Consider the following 19,282-nt stretch of genomic DNA (forward strand, 5'->3'; position numbering starts at 1 on the left):
ACGTCTATCGGCTGATATGATGATAATAAAAGTGTATACCATACCATAACAGAAGCTACGCATACTTTGGGTCTAGATAGCAGCGGCGAAGAGTTCATGCAAGCCGATTACCTTTGAAAAATCCATGCATATTCATTGTTGTACTGTATCTAGATATATGAGAAACCGGAGTTTGTATCACACTATATGAATTTCCTTTCCTTGGGAAGGTTTACCTTCATCTAAATTCCATTCTTCGCCACTGCTAGTTAGCGATGTGTGTATTGTCCGTATATATTTATTAATTAAGTTGGATTACGTACCTCAGTTGGCGCAGTGGTACACCGCTACAAGTGCGCAGGCGGCGGCGAGAGCCGCGCGGCGAGCGGCAGCTGGAGCAAGTGCGGCGCGTACTCCGGCGCGAGCACGTAGCGCGGCGAGCAGCACACGCCGTACGTGCGCTTGCGCGCCTGCAGCTCGAGGATGGAGCACAGCGAGCGCTCGTACAGCTGCCACTGGTGGACCACCCAATGTGCTGCAAATGGTACACGCCATGTCAGTGTCACACGTTACGTACAAATGTTACATGTAACATTCGCACTTTCGCTATTGCCGCTTGCACACGCAAATGCATAATTGAGTCTTTTGTAGATAACTTGATGCTGGAACTTGAACTTGATACAATCAATAGATTTAACTGTTCAATTAAATCGTCCGGGTGTAGGCAAAACTGAGAAGTGTTTTTCCTAATAATTTTGATTTAATTTTTGATTAGATAAAACTACGCAAATCAAACTGAAGATCTGTAGCCCGCGTCACACTATAAAATTATATAGGTATTACTTAAACAAATTCTCGTTTGAACATCAGAGAGCCTAGTGGCAGTCTGATACTGTTACCGTCACGTAACGTAAACGCGAATTTCTAGGGAATTGAAACAGCGCCATCTAGTGGCACTACTGCACAACTGTTGCAATTCCATATAAATTTGCGTAAACGTCAACGTGATAGTTACAGTAGGAAAATATTGAAAACTCGCACTAGGCACACGGGAGTCTGACTTAGTTTTGAAACCACCCTGAAGTTATCATATATTCACAGGTGTTTATTTGAGCCATATTTATACTTTCACTGTAACGTAGATATAACCGCGAAAGCATTCTACTTGAACGACTTCTGTGAAACACTATTATAACATATTAAAACATAAAATGACCATTATATAAAAGCTGAAAGCCACTTAGCTTAGTATCAACTCTTTGCCAGAGAGTCTTTGTCTCTAGTCTAGTCATGGGCTAAACCTAAGATTAGACTAGACTAGAGATGCCGGTCTGACTTTTAGCATTTACAAAATGACGAAGGTCTCGTTATTACAGGCACCTGTTTATAATATAATAACAGCAAAGGAACGTTTGTATACGCGTTAATATTTGTAATATAATAAGTTAGTTATCTGCAAAACAGTAAAACTAAAAATTTGTATATATATGTATAGTTTATACAACATGTAAAAAGCGTAAGATATCATAGGCTATAATATCATGAGACAAGACAGAAATCTTCTGCTTCAGCTTATTATTATGAAAGATTACAAGACGACACATTTTTTTTCTCTTTTCTCTTACTCTCTACTCGGCAATCTGCCATCCGACATTGAGCCGTTGGTTAGACATTATGTGTCATTAGAAGGACTAAGCCCATTAACGAATCTCTTATTATGCTTTATTCTAGCCATAGACACAAAAAAAATGTTTTTTAAATAACATTTGCCATATTTTTTTAATGATGACAAATAATTCCGTTCTCCTCCAATTACTTACTAATTGGAGGAGACTCGGAACATCATTTAATTTAGAACAAGACATTGATCGAAAAACTGACTGACTTCCAAGAATGTAGAGCTTCGATTTACTCGTAAAATGATAGGAACGATTACAAGAAAACGAAGCATAATTTAATGGATAGATCCTTCGTTTTTTTTTGTTTACTTTTCGTTTTTACGAGTTGAGTCGGAACATTATTCCCTTTTTTAGAATTATAGCCTTTACATATAGAGGAAAACAAAGAAGAAGACTCGAATATGTAGGTTATTTATTACAAATATGTGGATATCATAAATTTTGTATTGTAAGTTGAAGGATTTTCGCATGCCTTCAAGAAACATCTGTGTTTTTTTAATAATGCATTATGGGTATTAATTAAATTGTATTTATTTGGTTGTTAATTAAGTAATATTTACATTTTAAATGTAAATTTAGAGGTAAATAAGCAGCCGTTTATAGTCATTTAAACTTATAGCCAGGTGGGTTTTTTAATAGGAAATGCAGAGCCAAAAAAGTTTTTTACAAGATTTACTGCTGTTTGATATTGAAAATTACCAACAGATACAAGAAACCTTCATAGTTTTATTAAAGAGTATTTAATATTACTAGTCATCATTATCAGCCTACTTTAACAGCTCACTATAGAGCCAGGCATCATTTCTTATAGGAGAGGGATATCCCTTAGAGCATCACTCTTTCTAGATAAGCAGTATTTGATTTTGACGGCCTCCGTGGCGCAGTAGTATGCGCGGTGGATTTACAAAACGGAGGTCCTGGGTTCGATCCCCAGCTGGGCCGATTTAGATTTTCTTAATTGATCCAGATCTGGCTCGAGGGAGGTTTTAGTCGTGGCTAGTTACCACGCTGCCGACAAAGACGTACCGCCAAGCGATTTAGCGTTCCGGTACGATGTTGTGTAGAAACCGAAAAGGAATGTGGATTTTCATCCTCCTCCTAACAAGTTAGCCCGCTTCCATCTTAGACTGCATCATCACTTACCATCAGGTGAGATTTTAGTCATGTTGGTGACCAGAGAAGGCATTGCGAGGAGCAGCGCAAAGGCGGACATTAGCGTGCGTAACGTTTGTAACTAGGGTTTGCACTATAAGTAATAATTGAGGAACCAGGTCCAACTATGTATTTTAGGGTCAAACAAAGGTTTTTAATGAGTCCTTAGGGTAAGCAGTGCATTTTTACATACATGAAGTTGCATCTATGAAGTGCATAGTAGCGGGCCCGTTAGACTTAACTTCCAAGTCAAGGTCTGCTATTACTTAAAGCTAGCTTTTAACCTCATATAGTCTCGTTTGACATGGATAGAACTGGAAGTCGATTCCGGTGAAACAGTGTACATAATGGGGAACACATAAAACGTTAACCGTTCTCGTTTATACTGTTTGATGAGTTAGTAGAATAAAATATAGGCAAGGCCAACGATATTTTATGCTATAGATATGTTACGTGCCTACTAAATCAAAGCAAAAATTTATCCGAATTTAGCTACACCAGTGAGCGCACACATGCACAATTTTGTGTTTAATTCAATTATATATTATGTATATATAGTTTTACACTTTCTGAACACACAAATCGACATTGTATACAATCGTCATCATCATCATCAAACCAGCCGATGGACGTCCACTGCAGGACATAGGTCTTTTGTAGGGACTTCCAAACATCATGATACTGAGCCACCTGCATTCAGCGAATCCTGGTGGGGGGTCAACCAACACTGCGTTTACTAGTGCGGGGTCGCCATTCCAGCACTTTGGGACCCCAACGTCCATCGGCTCTTCGAATTATGTGCCCCGCCCATTGCCACTTCAGCTTCGCAACTCGTTGACTGTTGACTTTGGTTTTTCTACGGACCTCCTCATTTCTGATTCGATCACGTTGTATACAGTATCTAGGTATTATTTCATTAAATAACGTTCGTTGTTTAATAAGCGACTAAATTAAGACAATTTTGCACATTTGTCCGCCTCAGTTTTGATACGCTAGTGCCTTATCTCTAGCATTAATTAATATCGTTAGGCAAGACAAAAAGGTCACGCATGTTAGGTTATACACACTTAGGACAAACGACCTTTATGTTTATGTTGCGAATACATTTTAATAGACATCATTGAGCGCGAGTTTCTCTATTTTTGCGCTATAGTTGAATGGGCATGACCTCTGCCTTCGACTCGGAGGGCATATAGGTTCAAACCGGTTCGGGACAAGCACTGCCAACTTTTAGTCATGTGCATTTTAAGAAATTTTAATATCACGTTCATCAATCGATGAAGGTAAAACATCGTGAGGAAACCTGCATACCTGAGAATTTTGTCAATTCTTTGCGTGTGTCAAATCTGCAATTCTGCATTGGGCCAGCGTGTTAGACTAGAATACCCTTCCCAAGTCAGTGTTTCCTGAATCTTATAACCTGGGTATCTTCAAAACAAGACGTCCCATCTTAACAAGCGTGTCCCATTTTAGACTGTACTACACTTACCATCAGGTTAGATCATGGCCTATTTGCATTAAAAAAAAGACTATAAGTCTAATCCCTGTCTGTCTTAAGACGAGACTTGTGCTCAACAGTGAGCCGAATATGGGTTGTTAATGATGATGATGTATATTGTTGCCAATAGACCTGATATAGTGCTAGTCGATCGGTCAGTGCGCCGTGCAATAATTGTTGATATTACTGTTCCACATTACGATAATCTGGTTAAGCCGAAAAAGAAAAAGTATCAAAATACTTGGACCTCGCTCACGAGATTACCGCCATGTGGAATGTTGAGTCAACTATTATTGTTCCGATAGTTGTTTCATACAATGGTCTTATAGCAAAAAGCTTCGACCAACATCCTAAAAAGCTTTCACTTAACTGTTGGATCAAGATTCGGATAACATTGTTAAAAATTAAAAATGATGTAACGTAAACCTTTAAAAATAAAATGGTATTATTCCTGAGAAATACAAAGAAATGCCCGGGCAGTTTTGGAAAAACATCCTAAATTAACCCGAATTGGGAATCAAACTTGTAAGTATACTAAAATGGCGGCGCATTACCAGTCTTATACATATACGTAAGTGAGATGTGTTCCATCGAAAACCTGCAAACCTGTTTCCGATAAAAAAAAAATGTGTTTGATTTCGCTCCCCATAACTCAGATCCGCAATTATGGTGCAAACGAGTGATTTTCTTAAACACCAGTCGTAAATAATGGGACCCATAATAAGCTCTCCGACCATAACTCATGATTGAGCAGTGATGATAGTGGCCGATGGGATACACAAATTCGATAGTACGTGTCAATTTACGGCCGATTGATTTGGAAATGAATTTATGGGAAATCATTTGCTATAATCTAAAGCACCATATACACATGCATTCCCAGCTTCATTTATTTAAAACGAGAGCTTTAGATTAGAATATATTAGATGAAGCCACTGGCATGTCTCTTAATAAGTTCAAAGTTTTTATTAAACTAAAGCTTATAGGAGAGCCATGATAGCCTAGTGGATATAACCTCTGCCTTCGATTCCGGAGGGTGTGGGTAAGAATCCGGTCCGGGGCATGCACCTCCAACTTTTCAGTTGTGTGCATTTTAAGAAATTAAATATCATGTGTCTCAAACGGTGAAGGAAAACATCGTAAAGAAACCTGCATACTAGAGAATTTTCTTAATTCTCTGCGTGTGTGAAGTGCCAATCATTGGGCCAGGGTGGTGGACAATTGGCCTAACCCCTCTCATTCTGAGAGGAGACTCGAGCTCAGCAGTGAGCCGAATATGGATTGATGACGTGTCAAATCCTTATTAAAATTTTCGCCTGTCAGTTAGACACACATAATGCCATATAATGCAATAAAGATAATTTGACACTAACTTGACATATTTATTCAAATTATGGTAATATGATACTTGACAATGACATCTCATTCATTTATTGACTTTGATATTGACAGCCGGCGTTTGCAAATACAACTGACAATCAGTGAAATACGCGTCAAAGAGGATGTATAAATCACTACGATATGCAAGGCTGGATCAATGTGAAAATAATGAAATCAGCTTATTTTCCCTCTTGGCGAATATTATTTCGGCTAAGATTCTAACGGAGTAATCTAGTAAAATGTACAAGGTTTTTAGTATATTTTTGATTTCTGTATCGTTCTGAAAAGTGGGCCCAACTTCGGGCATTGCTTTTTAACTTTGTACGTCAAACGGTTTTTGAGACTTCGTGATGTGTGACCTTTAGCTTTAATACTAGCAAACGTCGTAATTCTAGTTCCAGTCAGAATACGTGAATAAAGCATATGTTTATCAGATGTAATGTAGGACTCTGATGAAATATTTTTCAAATCTGTCTAGTAGTTTCAGAGCCTATTCAATGCAAACAAATCTTACATCTTTATAATATTAGTAGATATAGATCTTTATAATATAAATTTATATATATTTGGTTGGTGGGAGGCTTAGCTAGTGGCTAGTTACCACCCTACCGCCAAGCGATTTAGCGTTCCGGTACGATGCCATGTAGAAACCAAAATAAGTGTGTATTTTCATCTTCCTTACAAGTTAGCCCGCTTAGACTGCATCATCACTTACCATCAGGTGAGATTGTAGCCAAGGGCTAACTTGTAAACAATAAAAAAAAATAGAAAAGAGAATTTAGTAAATGAATAAAACTTGTAATGAATGTAATGTCATTGAATGTATCATTATAGGTCCATGGTCATTACATACATTTCATGGAAACTGGTTAATTGTGAAGTTTGGTGCCTGACTTTAACCTATTTGTAGCATGAAATAAAATGGCTCTGGTATCGATGATAATCTATATGTGCGCATACCAATAAAATAACTTTTCTTTTAGTACGAGAGCTTGAAGTAGTTAGACATACCTCAATATTTTTTAAAGTATATTTGCCGTTTTTTTTAATATGACCAATATTCCCGTTTCCCCAAAATTTGTCGGATAAGACTGTGATCCCCATTCACACGAGCGCTTTTTTAATGGACGTTAAAAAGCGTTTACATAGAAAAAATGCATTTCCAAGTATATACTTGACACGTCAGCGTTTTAAAAATGCGGCGTTTTTTTTCAATTTTGGGCGTTGGAAATAAACCTTCATTTAACTTCATATTATATTTTAACGCTTGTTTAACGACGGTTAAAAAAAGCTGGTGCGAACCAGCTGGTGGTGCTGGTGGTGGTGGTGAATAGTTCAACAAACCCGCGACCTTTCAACGAAGTCCGGCCGATTTCATCAACATCATGAGTCAATCGACGTCCATTACAGGACATAGGCTTTTTCTAAGGACTTCCAAACATCACCATCCTGATCCAGCGAATCTCTGCGACTAGCTTGATGTCGTCAGGCCACCGGCCCCTTTACCGTAAAAGTTTTGGGGCTTTATTTTTTGAATACTGAAAGATTGTCAGTTCATGGGCCTATTGCCTATTATAAAATTTGGACTCTAGTGGCTTTGGGCTCTAATGGCGAATCATGTCTTAATTCACCAGACCCTTAGTTTCGTGACAACTCTTCACTAGATATCCTTGAAGTGTTTAAAGTTCCCTTACGTAGAAATGACCCGAAGCTAAGTGATTGACAAATATATTATGCGAGGAAAATATTCAAAAATACACTTTATAGTTGAGCGGTAGAAGATATGAACCCTTGGAACCTGCTACCTTCCAAAGCGACCACAATCAATTGGCTAAAGTACTTATGCTATGCTGGCAACACTAGGAGTTTAGGCAAACAAACTTTTAGTGTTCATTAATTGAGGTTCGTCTGGCCATCGCATGTTTTAATTCCATTTATGTAGATGTATATAATTGTACATATATAGCATAGTATAATTGAACATCAATTAAAATATCATCGCGGTTTTATAATTTTTTTCTTCGTAATTAACAGGTGTTAACCATTTATCGATTCATTCAAGATGCATTTACATACAAGTATTTCAAAATCAATTGTTTCATCAATTTCGAAACAAAAGGAAATATAGAAACAAAGAAACGGTACGACAACAATGATGTAATTAAAGTAACTGATAACTAACTCGATTGCCGATTAGCCCTCATTCGTACGAGAGTTTTTTTAACGTTACGTTAAAAAATCGTTCAAATATAGAATTAAGTTAAATGAAGATTTATTTCCAACGCTAAAAATTAAAAAATACAATACTGTTCGAAAAAAAGCGTCGAGTTTTAAAAACGTAGTCGTGTGAACATATACTTGGGAATGCATTTGTTGTATTTGAAAGCTCTCGTGCGAATAAGGTCTTAGCCTTTGCAGCAGGTATTATGTCATAAAGTATTAGGTTCGAGTTCCGATACTTTTTCCTTTCTTCCAAGTTATTCTCAACTAGCAGACCGCGGTTAAACCAGCGGGAATACGTGAATAAAATATAATATAGTCTATATATAATATAGCCCATGACACTCACAATAACGTGGCTTTCTAGTAGTGAAAAATTTGCAAAATCGGTTCAGTAGATGCAGAGATTATACCCTACAACACTACAAACTTTACCTCTTTATAATGTACTAGCTGACGCCGCGGGGTTTCACTCGCGTGGTTCCCGTTCCCGTAGGAATACGGGGATAATATATAGCCTACAGCCTTTGGACTATCTAACACTGAAAGAATTTTTCAAATCGGACTAGTAGTTCCTCATTATTATATAGATTAGCGCGTTCAATCAAAGAAACAAACAAACTCTTCAGCTTTATAATATTAGTATAGAAGTATAGATTACACTTTACGTTGCAAGTCTATAGTGCGACATTTTTCTCATTATAAGGTTGATCATTATATTTAAAACATCTATTTAAAACATCCCGTAACTGACAAAAAGTAGTAATAATAATTTTTACGTAAATATTTATAACATTACACATACCGTCAGTCCATCTGACCAGTCAATTATTATTGACATGGACTGCTGTAATTGGAAAATTAGCATCAAACACGTACTATATAAAAAATTCGTTAGCAGTAGGTAAGTCAAGTTTGATTATTTGTAAAGATGATTATAGTTATTAAGGGATGATAATAGTTATTCAAAATGTATATAAATTACGAGTATGCTAATAAACATAGTTCGAAGAGCCGATGGCCGTTAGGGTCCCAAGGTGCTGGAATGGCGGCCCCGTACCAAAAAGCGCAGTGTTGGTTGACCCCCCACCAGGTTGACTGACGACATCAAGCGAGTCGCAGGGATTCGCTGGATGCAGGTGACTCAGTGTCGTGATGTTTGGAAGTCTACCTACAAAAAGCCCATGTCCTGCAGTGGACGTCCATCGGCTGATATGAGGATGATGATAATAATAGTAAAGCTATTTTGTACAAATAACAGGGTATCTGCGATCATTACTTACGGAGCTACAGGGGTTTAAAAGGTCAATTTTGCGGTGCTGCCACCTCGCTGATGAGAGTGACTTTGGTTCTTTTGAGGATCATCCCATTTCAGATTCGATCAATCGAAACTCCATAGGTATAGCCCAATCGCCCGCTGTACTACTTTCAGATTTTTACACTATGAAGTGAATATTTTCAAAATACCACGGTTTATACTCAAGCCGGGATTAAGGCGATTGTGAACAGGACACGATCTGTTCCTAATGCAGAACTTTCCAATAACATTATCAACAAAACGAGTAAGTCCGCTCGTAAAATGTGCAGCCCAATAGAACTAACGCCAATACAATGTCGCCGCATGCATATTTAAATATAAATGCAATACCACTATCAAGCTTTGCGTTTATATTTATCCACTTTCTCAATTTATTAATGTTAAACTGCATTGCAATGTCAAACGTATTCCACGAGTCGTTGAGTTCTAATTAGCATTTGTTATTGCAAGCACTTACGACCTTTTGGTGTTGAATAAAAACGCGCGTGCACTTCTCATATCAATGACACAGACTACGTAGTCTGATATAAGTCCACGAGGCAGAGTTACATATACATTACAATATATGAGTTGTATACCCGCCAACCAGTGTAATTTGAACCCCCGAACTACTGGCAGCTTCCTGTATTTTCTAAGTATCTGGTGAGGTCGCACGCAGAATGAGGGCTCTAAATAATTGGACACACTAAAGTTGAATGTATCACACGCCAAATGGTTTGATTGATGATGATTAATTGGATTGCGTTATTTAGCGACCGTCAATGTAGTGAAATACCGATGTCAACATTAAAAATGACATATTATGCCTTTAAATCGTAAAAGTATCTAAAATCGTAAAAAAATAATTATAGCAGCTAGGAGTTAAAAGGTGACAGTAGTAAACCTTAGTGCCATAAATGTCACGTTAAACAAACATTTGTATATTAATCGATTATTATATTTATTAATAGACTAACGGACGTCTTAATCTGTCCACCTTAATTTGACTCTGTCACAAAATCCATTATTAGAGGCCGTCTACTAACTATAAACTACCTCCCTACCAAATTTCAACTTTGTACGTAAATAGATTTCGTAGATTTAATTTACAGCAAGATAACAAAGTAGAGTTGAATAAATCTTTACAATTAACTTCAGACGATTCAGATTTTTAAAGACGTTTTTCACAAAGACACAGACGTCAATTTCATAAATCGATAAGCCTAATTTAAATAAATGGATTTTGAATGTTTTATATACTAGCGGACGCCCGCGACTACGTCCACGTGGAATTTAGTTTTTCACAAATCCCTCGGGAACTATGGATTTTTCCGGGATAAAAAGTAGCTTATGTGTTAACCCATGCTATAATACATCTAAATACCAAATTTCAGCTAATTCGGTTCAGTAGTCGAGGCGAGAAAGAGTAACGAACATTCATATCATCAGTTTCGCAAATCTCGGGATACCATGGATTCGGGATAAAAAGTAGCCTATGTGTTAATCCAGAGTAAAATCTATTTCTATTCCAAATTTCAGCCAAATCGTGTCAGTAGTAGCGGCGGTAAAGAGTAACAAACATCCAAACATCCATACAAACTTTCGCGTTTATAATATTAGTAGGATATATTTTCAATACACGTGATGACCCTGTACCTACAAATGTAATTGACCACACACGTAAAACAACTGAAAGGTATGTAAAGATAAATTCATTAAACAAAACAGTCAAGGCCGATCGTAAATAACGATTCAGAAGCACCAAAAACTGACTGCCTCCGATACTTTTTATCCTTTTTAAAGGACCATAAATTTTAAATTTACATTCATACCAGATAACCAACCCAAAGGTCTGTTATAATGGTTTTAATGTTGATGTATGGAATAATAAGCGCCGACCGCGAGGATTTAAACCGGTGATTATCGACAGATATTATCGGAAACTAATATCCCATAATAAAGTGCTACAAGCACTGGGCTAAATGACCTCGTGACTGCTATTGGGCAAACGAAAGCGGAGAGAGTGGATATGCATAATTCTTTTATGCTTTTTCAATTTGATATTCAACTAGCTACGCCCCGCGGTGTTACCCGCTAGCTAAGTATGTGCCTAAACTGAATAAAACTTGTCCGGGATATAAAGTGTAGAAACCGATAGGGGTGTGGATTTTCATGCGCCTTTTATCAAGTTAGCTGTTTCCATTTTAGACTGCATCATCACTTACTAGTCAAAATTGTAAAGAATAAAAAAAAAGAAGTAAAACCTATGAGCTTATCAAAGTTCAAATCTGTCTTAATTCCAAATTTCAGCTAATTCGGTTCAGTAGTCACAGCGTGAAAAAGTAACAAACATGCATACCACCATAATCATTAGTTTATCGCAAATCTCGGGAAGCCATGATTTTTTTCGGGACAAAGAGTATCCCATGTGTTAATTCAAGGTATTATCTATTTTAATTTTAAATTTCATCCAAATCGATTAAGAAGTTACGATGTAAAAGGGTAACAAATATCCATACAAACTTCCGCGTGTATAATATTCGTAGGGCAAGCAGATGCTCCGCGATTTCACCTGCGTAGTTCTTGTTCTTGTTGGAATACGCGAACAAAATATAGTCAAGACACTTAATAATAATGGACCTTTTTCAAAAAGTATCAAAATACTTGGATCTTGCTCACGAGATTACCGCCATGTGGAATGTTCAGTCAACTAGTATTGTTCCGATGGTTGTTTCAGTCAATGGTCTTATAGCGAAAAGCTTCGACCAACACCTTAAGAAGCTTTCGCTTAACTGTTGGATCAAGAGTCGGATACAAAAGGCAGTGATTCTTGAGACGGCGCGTATTGTGAGGAGGTTCCGCACTCTGGAGCCCTGACCACCGGTTGCTTGGGCACTCAAATGTCCCGCAGTGGGTGGGTGATTTTTTTTTTATAATTTTTTAATAATGTTTTGTATTTTATTGTTAATATTGTTAAAAATTTTAAAAAAGAAGTAATAAATAAATAAGAGAAAAAAATAGACCTTTCTAGTGGTAAAAGAACTTTCAAAATCGGTTCAGTATATTCAGAGATTACCTCTAAAATTAATTAAATATGATTTTGAGTGTTTTATTTTTCTTACCTCGTACACGAATTATTGACTGTTTGGTTCTTTAAGTACTGTTACGGTCATTATCAGATTTTAGTGACAATGATCGACGATTTAACGTGCTCTACAAGACATGTGTTGTACCACTGACTTGCCAACTCAAGAGTTGCTACTATGAATTTCTTGGAAACAAAAAGCCCCAATCAAATAAGAAAATAAATATTAATTCTGTAGCCCGCCTCAGAACTCGAATTTGTAGCTCCACAGAAAGAAGAAATGTAGGGATTTAAACAAATATAAAAAATTTAAAAATGAGTAGTTTAAGAATGCCCATTTCAGGTTTAAATCTATTTATTTACAGTAGGCTTTGATACTCGCTATTGATTAGTCAAATCTATCAGTGAGTAGTGACTTAAAAGCTGATTCTGCCAAGAAGTCTGAAAAAAACTCGATAGTTACTCTTTTGAAAAATGAGAGTTTTCTATTAAGATATGTTGTGATATTCATGGTTTACATTATTAGGATATTCTAGCGGACGCCCGCGTCTTCGTCTGCCCTTAGACCTTAAAACGAGCTTCTTGCAAAATCCTCAGTGGACTGCCTGCCTTCTAAACCTGCCAAATTTCATCTTTGTACCTCAAATGGTTTCCTAATGAGTGATTTTTAGCTTAAATATTTAGACATTTCTGTCTTGTAAACTAAGCTGACATCCTCGACACAATACCTTGTTTTTTGACACATTTTTTGATTTTTTATAAAGCTAAGTCTAAAACTTCCTTAAGAATTACACTGAACTTAAAGTCCCTTTTAATAAGAAGAAACCGAACTCCTTTTAACCCAGTTCAGTTGAGCTTCGTTAACTTGGCGTCCAGCTTTCATTATTTAAGAGCACTCTTGACATCTTTGCTATGAATACATCGCTTCCACAGTTTTTGCATGCGAGTCGTAAGGAAAACAACCACGGGACTTTCGCAGCTACGTTTTTTCTTATTTATTTAGTAATATTTTTACTTTTACAACCTTACAGCTGGACCAATTACATAAAAGAACAAACGACAATTAAAAAAAATATTTGAGAAATATTTTTATCAGTGATTAACTCAGACTAATTATATAAGGACCTGTCTCGCTGGTCATTACTTTTCTGACAAAGTATTTTTTTTATTTTTTACAAGTTAGCCCTTGACTACAATCTCACCTGATGGTAAGCGATGATGCAATCTAAGATGGAAGCGGGCTACCTTGTTAGGAGGAGGATGAAAATTCTTTTCCGTTTCTACACGGCATCGTACCGGAACGCTAAATCGCTTGACGGTACGTCTTTGCCGGTAGGGTGGAAATTAGCCACGGTTGAAGCCTTCCACCAGCCAGACATAAGCTAGTAAGATTTATACCTAATAAAAGCTTGCTTTCCTCAAACATTGACAGGCAATTTCCTTCGTGGATTTGGGTGCGATACTAGTCCACATGTAATTAGTCTGAGGTGTTTAACAATTATATTTAATTTGGTAATGTAAAATGGTGGTAACAAAGATTAATACATTAGTCTTTGGTGGCTACTTCTTGCATCATTGTTTGTATATTTGTTGATCGATTAAAAGCTCAACTGATTTCGACAATACAGACATTTAAATATAGAATAAATACCCTTTACCCTATAAATCATAAAATTAGCAGGTATCATCTTTTTTCACACGCATGGAATGACAAAGGTCCGCATTAAAGAGTGGCTTTAAAAAAAAAAAAAAAATAGAATTTTTCACAAAGTTGGCTTACATATCATTGTTGCCTGCACTAGGCCGAATGCAAATTACCAACGTTGCCTCCAGTTCCCACTTCCTATTGTTTGAGGGTTCTTTGTGACGTCATTGCGTTAAATACACCTCTTCTGAATAAAGCGTATAAAAAATCTTTTTTAACACGCAAGCTTATAACAGCAAGTGTTGTGTTTTGACGTAATTAGTTCTCTTTAAAAGTGGCTATTTTGTAACTTTTTTACACGTACCTCAGAATAAGTATAAACTTTTCGTATATGGTACTAGCTGACGCAGCGCGGTTTCACCCGCGTGGTTCCCGTAGGAATACGGGAATATATATCCTATAGCCTTCCTCGACAAATGGGCTATCTAACACTGAAATAATTTTTCCAATCGGACCAGTAGTTCCTGAGATTAGCGCGTTCAATCAAACAAACAAACAAACAAACTCTTCAGCTTTATAATATTAGTATAGATTAGAATGGTACTAGCTGAGTTTGTTGTGGGCTCTTCTCGGACCAAAGCACATTAGAAACAGTCGTAACTTTAATTTAAAGTTTTCGACCAATTATTATCACCATTATCTAATAATATTATTACCTGACGTTTCGAAAGTAAAAAACTTGTAAACTAAGCCTAATGAAAATAAATGAATTTGACTATAAATAGGTTGTGTCAAGTATTATAAATTGTGTTCGAGTCTTGAGATCATCAAGGTCATTATTTAATTTCTCACTACAAAGCACACTCTTTTTCTTCCCTTATATGGCGAATAGAAGCTTAGATCAACAATGCTCAAAACGCAGGTTACCAGATATTCAATGTAATAGAAAGATTTTTTTTAAATAAAATAAAAAAATGTTCTAATTGTTTCAGTAAGGGTGTTATTTCATATTTTGGAATTGGCTGGATTGACGAAAAAAAAACTAGGGTTTACCAACACAGTAGACTGACCGGTTATTAAGAAGACCTAGTTCTTACAGAAACTAAAAAGACTTTACTCTACCGAAGATGGCCACTGAAAGAAGTCAATGGACATTGTAGACCCGTCCGAGGTTCAGGTCATACCAGAACCTATTCAAAAATGAAGTAACGAATGCAGAGAAAGATTTCAGTAAGAATTAGCTTACTTCACAAATATTTTAACATGTCAAATTTGTCTGTTGAAAGTCACTCTGCTACATATGCGGAATGCAGATTGTAAGCAGCCGGCAAGAAATTCAGATGAAGAAAAAGCAATTCGCTTAAAAATGATCACCTTATAAATATAATAAAGATTACCACACGCCCCGCAGTCTCACCCTAATAGTTCTCATTTCTGTGGGAATACGGTGTGAAAATGTAATATATATTTATTATTGGTAAAATAGTTTTAGTTCAGTAAATCCAGAGATTATCTCCTACAAACGTTTACCTCTTTAGAATATTAGTAGACATATTGTAAACAGGTTAATTAAATTAATTATTAAGTCAAACTGATTGCGATCGCGCTGCACAATTGACCCCCAATCAACTCGTTAATAAACAGAATTATAAGAATATCTTTATACACGTTGGAGCCTCACGAATACGAAACATTTGTTTATTGAAATGTATCAAATGCAACTAGCAACAAGGATACCGATTGTATTACAATTATCACTTGAATATAACAACAAATAAAGTATTTGCTCGATCAATAACGCGTTGTTAGTTCCTGAGATAAGACTTGTAATTTATTAAACACAATGTAATTACTGAATGCCGTTTTATTTTATGTGTAGATAATGGTAATCATACGCGATAAGGACAGCCTGTTTGTATTTAATAACTTGTTTTTAGTCTGCGACTTTGAAGTGGTAGATTATTTGTGACTGACATTAGCTGACCACGTAGCGTGGAGATGAGGGGAGGGGGGAGGGGGGATTAATACTATGAAGTGTGAGAAAAGAAGCTTTTACGCCTCAACTCGTTTACACCTCAACGGCGACAGTAATTGCGAAATAAAGTGAAGTTAATGAACCTTGGACTTTGGATCTTTATTATTGAGTTACTAGGGGCTGTCCTTCTCTGCGCTTCCGCTTGGCGACGCTCTTGGTTGACCAAGTATTTCTATGTTTAGATATGAAAGATGCTGTTAAGATTACAAATAAGAATGTTATATAATGGTTCTATGAGATATTAGCTATATACGGCTGTATAACTATTATGCTTCAGAAGGTTTTATACCTATCATGAGGGGCGTAAGACAGTGTTTTTAACCGACTTCCAAAAAGGAGGAGGTTCTACGTTCGGCTGTATGTATGTTTTTTTTTTTTTTTTATGTATGTCCAGCGATAATTCCGTCATTTGTGGACCAATTTTATGAAGGTCTGGAGTTGGTCTGATGATGGAGCCGATACACAGACGATGGAACTCGTCAACGATTTACAGCAGGTACCTTTTGTTTGGGTTTAATTTATTTGTATTGATGAGAACTTTCCACCTAGATGGGTTGTGACTGTATTAAGGGTCTGATGATGAAGACGAAGGACAGTGAAGAGAACTCCTCGACGGTTCACAGTAGCTACCTTATGTTTGGACTTGATAAATTTGTATTGATGAGAACTTCCCACCTAGATGGGTTGTGACTATATTAGGGGTCTGGTGATGAAGACAAAGGATAGTTAAGGGAACTCCTCGACGGTTCACAGTAGCTACCTTGTGTTTTGACTTGATAATTTTGTATTGATGAGAACTTTCCACCAGGATAGGTTGTGACTGTATTAGAGGTCTGGTGATGAAGACGGAGGACAGTCAGTTCACACTCAGTAGGTGTGCTAACACTAAAAATTAAAAAATAAAAATTTTAATAAAAAAAATTCAACCGACTTCCAACTCAAAAATTAACCTAAACTAAAAAGCAAAAAATAACATCTTACCTATGTGCTACCTTCTGATCAGTTTGAAGGCGGTGCCAAGCCAGTGATGTTTTAATTCAAGCCGTTTAAATGACACAATTTCTGTGGTTCTCTCAGAAACGGCTTTAATTAAAACATGACACTGGATTGGCACCGCCTTCAAACTGATCAGAAGGTAGCACATAGGTAAGATGTTATTTTTTGCTTTTTAGTTTAGGTTAATTTTTGAGTTGGAAGTCGGTTGAAATTTTTTTATTAAAATTTTTATGTAAGTGTTCATCGCATACGTTAAAGTAGTCAAAATATAAAAAAAGATACAAAAATAAAAGAAGTAGCTGTTATTAATTTCTTAAAATGCATGCCTTGGACCAGATTTGAATCTACACCTTCAGAATCGAAGGCAGAGGTTATACCCACTGGGCTATCGCGGCTATGACAGCTGTTGCCATCAAGAAACTTAAATGCAGGTGGACAAGCCACACATCAGAGGCACAGAAAAATAGAGCAAAACGGTCATGCGATGGTATACAAAGCTCAGACCAATTATAGAAGGACCAGTATCGTACCCAAAGTCACGAAGAAAATTGTCTGCCATTTTCTGAGGAAAAAGATCTTACATTTGGTATATATCATAAACTAAACTTGATGTTTTTGTCCGTTTTTAACACCATTCTACTACAAAAAAGGTACTTTTACGGAGCTCTTTAACCGGCGAACACGATAACAACTATGAAACATCTATACTATACAGACAGTCTTTATAATCGCGTTAGATCATTGGTCATATACTTTGACAGAAAAGTAATGTCTAGCGAGGCATGTCCTATACAATAATTGGTCTGAGTATACAAGTCATATGCAAAGAAGAGGAAGGCTGAAACGGAGATGGGCGGACGAAATGAGACAGCTGGTAAGGGGCAACTGAACAAAATCTGTTAAAATTCTGTAAAGCTTGGAGGAGGCCTTAAAAGACCATCATCAGACAAATCTATACTTTTAGACTAATATTATAAATGCGAAAGTAAGTCTGTCTGTTCAAAATGAATTTTGGTATAATGGTAAACGGGACCTTGGAGCAAAATATAGAGTACTTTTTGACCATAAAATAAAAATAGAAGAGGGTAAAATAGGGGTTGAAAGTTTATGTGGAAATTCCTTAATTTTTAGAGTCACAGTTTTAAAAATTTATCCATAAAACGTAAAAAAATACGAAATATAATGTATTCAAGAATTTTTAAAATTCAACACCTAGGGGATGTAAGTTTATATTGATGTCCACGCGGAAGAAGTCGCGGGCGTTCGCTGGTTCTGAATAAAGGCTTTTATTTGAATTAACATCTGAGGTACTGTCAAGTAAAATTTTGTAAATACACACAATGCCAAAGAATAATACACTCGAAAAACATAACCCTCCGTCACAGTAAAACCGGTTAGATATTAGAACCCGACACCATTTCCGTTGTGCGAGACAAGATCACCTCAATAAGAAGACAATAGCATAAATCTGACCGCCTGGACTATGTTGGAGGCAGGCCAAAGATCCGCAATTATTCAGCTAATGAGAGCGGCTCTTAAGGCCGGATTTATCGGTCGGCAGGCAACTCCGATACACTGTTACATTTGTACTATTTTTAGCAGCGACACGTGTATTCTTGCACATGCGTTTTAATATTATCCATATTTACTATCTGTAATGTTATAAATGCGAAATGACGTCTGTCTGCCTGTTTGTTTTCGCGGTTAAACAACTGTACTGTTTTTCATAAAATTTGGTATAGATATAAGTAGGACCTTGGAGCAGAGAGAGAGACTATATATCTTGGCATTCCATGGATTGACCGTGCAGGTGCGGGGCCATCGCGTGGCAGAGAGATAAACACCAAGCAGTCCAGGACTTTTGACTACTGGATGTAGGGTTAAGGAATTCCTTGACGATCGATCAACACTCCCCTTCTCTGCTCGTGTTATAGGCTACTTTTTATCCCGGAAAATCCATAATGAAATTTCAATTGCAAAAGAGACACAATTTCACGCAAATGTAATTTATTTTTCTTCCCGATTCAGAATTAAAAAATATTTGTAATCGAATGAAATTAGCAATTGAATAATTTATTACAAATAATTAATTATTTTCTATTTTTATTCTCAACATGGCGGTAATTTCGTGAGCAAAGTTTGCACATGTATTTAGACCTTTACATACATCCCAGTGCGTACTAACTGGTACTAATGAGAACTCAAATTGTAAATTTGTAAGAAAAAACATTTTTTTATTAGCGAAAGTCACATGCCAGTCCTTTCCATTAACATCTGATAGTGTTCTATAATGAATCCAGCTCGCCAATCCGCATT

General features: G+C 36.6%; 1 protein-coding gene across 1 annotated transcript in view; it reads right to left on the bottom strand.

Annotated features, from left to right (window-relative positions):
• Positions 1 to 373: 373 nt before the first annotated feature.
• LOC112058347 (protein doublesex) overlaps positions 374 to 19,282 on the bottom strand; it is a 181,334-nt gene continuing 162,425 nt past the window's right edge. The window contains exon 5 of the transcript XR_008251952.1: positions 374 to 514. The gene's annotated coding sequence lies outside the window, so the exon portion shown is untranslated. The remainder of the gene's footprint in view (positions 515 to 19,282) is intronic.

Source organism: Bicyclus anynana, chromosome 21 (genome assembly GCF_947172395.1).
Source record: "Bicyclus anynana chromosome 21, ilBicAnyn1.1, whole genome shotgun sequence".
NCBI lineage: Eukaryota > Metazoa > Arthropoda > Insecta > Lepidoptera > Nymphalidae > Bicyclus > Bicyclus anynana.